Source organism: Teleopsis dalmanni, chromosome 2 (assembly GCF_002237135.1).
Source record: "Teleopsis dalmanni isolate 2A chromosome 2, ASM223713v2, whole genome shotgun sequence".
Lineage (NCBI taxonomy): Eukaryota > Metazoa > Arthropoda > Insecta > Diptera > Diopsidae > Teleopsis > Teleopsis dalmanni.
In genome coordinates this window covers 4,409,148-4,415,315 of record NC_051847.1, presented here as the reverse complement: position 1 = coordinate 4,415,315, position 6,168 = coordinate 4,409,148, and the positions used below count along the sequence as shown (strand labels likewise).

The window sequence follows — 6,168 nt, the reverse complement described above, 5'->3', positions numbered from 1 at the left end:
GTACAATAGGTCTCTTCTGGCCGCAGTACCGGCTGTTGGGCAATTTTCACGAATACCTTTTATTATTATTATTATTAGTACATACATCACTTTTAATTATAAAAATCACATTAAATAATTCCTTCACCTCCTCCTCCAGGAATTCTAAAAGCTAATTTTTAAGCTTTTTTAATAGACTTTGTAGCCTTTAAAATCACAATTTAACTGCTCATTCGTGAATGACTTGAGTTTGTGTGAAGTTTTAAACTTCCTAAAGACTTTTTGGTTTTTGTATATAATTTCCATTTCCGTATAAATGCCACTATGGCTTGGAACTTCATAACAATATTATTGCAATGTAGTCAAAGTAGTCTCCTACTCTCGCCGCTTATAGAATTAAGCAGCAAAGTTTGTTTTGAAGCACAAAAGTTGCCAAGTATTGCCAGAAGTCATGCCAATGAGCCTTTACCATTGTATAGTATTGTGAACGGCTTGACGGTCTTATTTCGGCGTGGCAACTGCCAATCATTTTATTCTTTTTCTTCTTCTTGTTCTTGTTCTTATTCTGCGAAGGCTTTTGTTGGCGTGTTGGCGTTTGTGTGTTTGCGCATATGAAACAAAGCGCTTAAGTATTAGTATTTTATAAGCGCATAAATTTACGCACGCTTACTTAGGAACCCCAGTCACACGCGCGCACACATCTCACACGCGCCATTTCACACGCTTTGTTTCGTTTTGCGGCTTAAATCTCAGCTAATCTACTTAAAATTTATTTGTCATAAAATTTTTTTGATTTGAGTTATTTTGACTTTTTCACATTGTTTTTTAATACTTTTCTTTGTTTTCCAATTCATTGTGCTTTCCTTTTTGTTTTTATCTCTTTTCACAAAGTTTACCCCTTTCCCCCGTTTTCACATTTTGATTAGACGTTTTCCCAATGCCAACAACGTAAGCTCGTGTGATTAAAAAGGAAAAAGGATTTTCCATGCATTTTTGCTCTTCCTTTCAATCTCGTAATTTCGAGCGAAATTCAAAGCATACTTTTCGGCATTCAACAACAATTTCGACTGAACATTTCTGAAAGCCAACAGTTTTACTGCCGCTTTTAATAAATCGAAATGCAGTTTTGTACAAACGCAGTTTAATCTAATCATAACCGATTACAATTCCCAAAGGACTGAAAGGATTGTTGCTGATGCCATTCCGGCTTTTTCTCCACTCCAACTACAATTATTTTATTTTTCATTAGTCCAAATGGAAATTCTGTGGATTTTCATTGCTCCGACCCAAACATAGTTTTTCCGCACATTTACGATTTGTTTTTGGAGTTGTTTATTTGTCTAACACATTTTTAAATATTTTTTGTTGGATTTGCATTGCTCCGAGTCATTTTGGATTGTTTGTTTTGTCTGTTAAATTCGCTGAAATCATTTGAAACTCTTGGGATTTTGTTGATGTTTTGTCTGCTTGGTTTTACTTACAGTTCGACTTGCCCTTCCTTTTTTATCCTTTAGCCCAAGTTGCTTATTAAATATACATGTGCAGAATGTACAGAATACAAAAGTATATGATATCCACTGACATAAGTATTTAAAATAAAATATATTTAAAAAAAAATACGATGAGGAACTCATCTGACTTTTAAATTCTTATGTGGGTTCCGCGATTCTATGGCGTAAGAGCTTTGTATATATTTTTTGTATAAATTTCTATTACATAAAATTAAAAAAAATTAGAATACTATAAAAATAAAAAAAGATTGCTGTTATAAAATCATTGTCGAAGAAGGAGCTTGAGAGATTGTGGGTAATGTGGGCGATAGCATACATTTGTATATATGTGCATTAAATAAAAAATGTGAATTATACTCGGTCACTTTTGATTTAGAAATATAAACTTATCATCAGTTATGTAGATATGCTGGTGCGGGAAGTGGAAACCTAACTACATGAATGAGGGAATGAACGAGTGAGAGGAAACTTCGATGCAATATGAAAAAATTGCATATAATAGAAAGCAAGCTGCTTAAGGGTTGCTTTAACATATACTTGACATTTCTGTTTCCATTTCATTGGTTGATCTATACAGTCTATACAGTCTTTGAGATATTAGATCGTGCAATTCGACTATATCAAATGGCTGGGATGATTAGTTCCGTGTGTAGGTGTACTTGCATTAAGTTTTTTGAAAGGAATACACCGTGCAGACCCCTTAATACACCGTGTTATAAAATAGTCCCCTTAAAGTTTCCCTTAACGAAGACGCTATCAGCTTAACTTCTGAGGATTTCTTTAGCTCAGTCAGCTTTTGTTTATTTTACGTTTTTGCATACAAATGTCTTGTAGTTTTATGTTGGACATTAGCTATTTAAATATGTTGAAAAATCAATTAAAGAATTATGTATCGATGGGATTGTCTCAACATTTGGATAGGCGAAGATAATAAGACAACAATGACATTAATTTTTTGCAGAAAATTGGACAATCCAATTAAATTTTATTGGAATATTGGCTGAAGTTTTTGTCCTACAAGTCTTTTACATAAAAGTAAGTACAATTTAACGTTGCTGCACTTACAAATTTATTTGCGATACATTTTTTGGAATTTCTAGAATTTTGAATTATTTTTAGAAGAAATCGATAGTAGAAATCTGTAGAAGTGTTGCCGTAGGTTTTCCCAAATCGAATGAGACCCATATAAGCTACGCTTCACTGCTCATTGAAAATCAATTAAATTTTTGTTTGAATTAAAATAATTAATGATTATTTAAGAAAATGCTTCCATAAAAGCAATTTAAAAAAAAAACACTAATGGATAATGAAATAATAATAATAAAAAAAGGAAAATATATTTTAATTGCACAAAACAACATAGCCATAGGGAAAAGCAAATATTTTATTTTAATTTATTAATTATTTAAATTGCAATATTTTGTTTCAAATAAATTGAAATAAATGACCAAAGCTAATAAAATACTTTTTTTAAATATATAAATAATTTAAAAATTAATCACATTAATTATAAAAAATTATTTTTTTCTCTTACAGGTGAGTTTATTCGCAACGAAATAATTAAAAACAGGTAAAATTTTACAATATATGTAGTACATGTGTATATAATAAAATATTATTGAAAATTATGAGAAACGGTATCATTATTAAACAGATTAAAAAAATAATAAATACTTAATCGATGTGGTACATTGAACAATATTTGCTTCAACGGGAAAACCATTTGCTACGGATTTATTGATAATCGAAGCCAGCAGGCACTTAATAGTTTAAGTCGTTAAATTTTTTATATATATTTGCGTATTAAAATAATTTATTTGAATTCAATGTCTTCTGTAGAGGACCTACATTTTACTTCTTTTTGTCTTATAAAATCATAAATAAATGCATTTATTTCAAGCAACTAACCACAGTTCTCAAACTTTATTATCGTTATTATCGTTAATAATGCATTATCGTTAATCCCGTCTACATTACAAAAGCATATAAAGTTTTAAGAAGAAACTAAAATCATTCCTGCATTATTTTCGTACACAAAATATTCTTCGTCTTCTTTTTCTTTAATTGGAATTTTGCGTAGTTTTCTGCTTTTTGGAGAAAATTAAAATTCTGTTTTTGAAAAAATAAAAATTATGTGGAAAGTGCAATTAAAGCTGAAAAAGTGTTGCTGTGTTTCTTTATTGTGAAACATGCAGGATTTTGCGGTGCGGTTGGTGCGGTTTCCTTTATTTCCTTCAACATTTTTTCAAAGCATTTTCGGTCGTAATTTTTTGGTTTTGCCTTTTTTTGGCAGTAAGTGCTTTCATGCGCTGCACTTCACACAATATCCTGTGCTGTGTTGTTTACCGCACATAAACACACGTGCACTAACCCACACACACGCACACCACACAAAATGAATTTAGTGCAGAAAAAGTAAACATAATTACAAATACCAACAAACAATAATCGTAAAAACAAAAAATTATAATCGGTTTACGTCTTCTTGTTTTGCTTGCGATCATTAGGAAATGTAAATTATGAAGCATACCTTTAGGGTGTGTATTCGCCATGAGCAAACGTAAAATGGCGTGTGAAATATAGTAAACCACACAAAATTAACTTCTGTGTGTGTGTGTAGTAAGAAATAAAAAAAAAATAAATAATTAAAAGAATTCTTTAAACAAATTTTGTTATGAATTTTTTAATAATCGACTTCTCAAATTTTAAATTAATTTATTAAAAAACTATCGTTCGACGTGATTAAATGAAGTATTAAAAATATTCTCATTATTAAGTGAATGTATTGTCTGTCGATACAATACATATATTCAAGTCACGATGTTCCTGTACTACGATATATATAGCTTGTGGCTAACAACCTGTTGCAAATTCATTAATTAATACATTCTTCTAATTAAAACACGTTATTATTACCAGATAACATTAAACAAGTGCTTGAATGTCTAGAAAAGCAATGTAATTTGAATGAAAAATTTACCTTAATGAACTTAAAGTTTTATACAAAGAAGAAGAAGACTATACAGCACCCATATATAAACGCAAGAAATAGCCACATAAATATTACATATAATATGAAGAAATATCGGTAAAAACCGGTTCAATAGCACAATTTCTCGAGGAAATTGAATGGAGAGAAATACTCCATAATCGTGAAGAGACACAAGGGATTTCTAGGTTGCAGTGAAAATTTCTGAACTCAGTAGTAATATTATGAGTATTTTTGCTTTCTCTAAGACTAATGGTACTCGACGACTTTTCTTATTCTTTTCTTTTTAAAAAGTCTGAATCTGATCTAATGCTTATATTTTTATCGTTTGCATATGACAGAAATTTAACTAATCACTTCATTATATTTCGTATTATGTTGATACCTAATTTACTAATTCTAATTACACCCTATTTTTATTTCAAATTTTACGGATAGATTACCTTGTTCCTTATTCTACAAGTTTCCTACCTTCATGGTTCCTTTTTAGACTCTCCAAACTGTTTTAAAATCTATAAGAAAATGATATTCTGTGACGTCATGTTCTTCTATTTTCTCTGACATTTGAATTAATGTATATATCGGATTTTTTTATATAATTTTGAGATAAAGATAGGTTTATAGTTAGATAGGTAAATAGATGGAAAGATAAATAGATAGATAGATGAATGGATAGATAGATGAATAGTTAGATGGATAGATTGATATATCTTATCCATATGTTCATAAAAGAAATAATTTAATTCTAAATAAAATATAACCAAATTTTAATATTAAGTAATTCAGAAAAACTTCAACCTTTTTTTACTCTAGAAATATTACTTTTACGAACGTTTTAGTTGTTTTTGATATATCCATAGTATTTATACCTTTTTACCCCTCTTTCGAACAGTTTGCTATTGGAGAAATAACGAACGTTCCTCTGCACATGCAAACAAGTGTTTTTTCATTCATAAATTCATTCAAACAAATAAAAAAAAGTTATTAACACTCGTATGCGCACTTCACAAGTATTTCAATTTTATAACAGTTTGTGGTATAACAGTTATTCTCCTACTCGTTTATACCAATTGCCCCTTTTATTTGCAACAACAGCTGTTTGGAGCACGTAGCACAATTACTGCTTGCTAAACGTTGTGAAGGCACTTCGTGGCAATGTCCTTACGACGATTGGGTTCAGTTCAAAACCGGTGTTTCGCTAATGTAGACGTGATTAACGGTCTAAACAATCAAGTCAACACTGTACTTACTTCACTCCACATCAAGTATAAGAGTGAATGTCCTTAAGTGTTTTGATAAGTGTGCGTGAAACATAATAAATAATTAAAACAAAGCACATTTGACATAACAATAATAATAATAATAAATTAAATTAACAAAATAATTCTTTTTTCTAAAATAATTTAATAAACGGTTTTATTTTTTCCAAAGAAAAAGCTTAAAATTAATCCTAAATCTACTTAATTAAAAATAAATAAAATCTAATCCTAGTAAATGAATTCATCTTTGTGTGTGTTGGATTGCGATAAATTAGTTAAATCCTAAAAAATTGCCTACTTACGTGGATTTCACATGAGCAATTGTAGGCGCTCTTCGTAAGCTTCCATTAGATCCATTACATTCAGGACAATTCGGGGTTACTTTCTGTCCCTGATGCAAACGATGAAAAGCAAACTAAATTATTAAGAA

The 6,168-nt window shown here is 30.0% G+C and overlaps 1 protein-coding gene across 1 annotated transcript in view; it reads left to right on the top strand.

Moving 5' to 3' along the window:
* The window catches only part of LOC119684099, a 28,424-nt gene that overhangs the window by 20,943 nt on the left and 1,313 nt on the right, over positions 1–6,168 (top strand). The gene's annotated exons all lie outside the window — the stretch shown is intronic.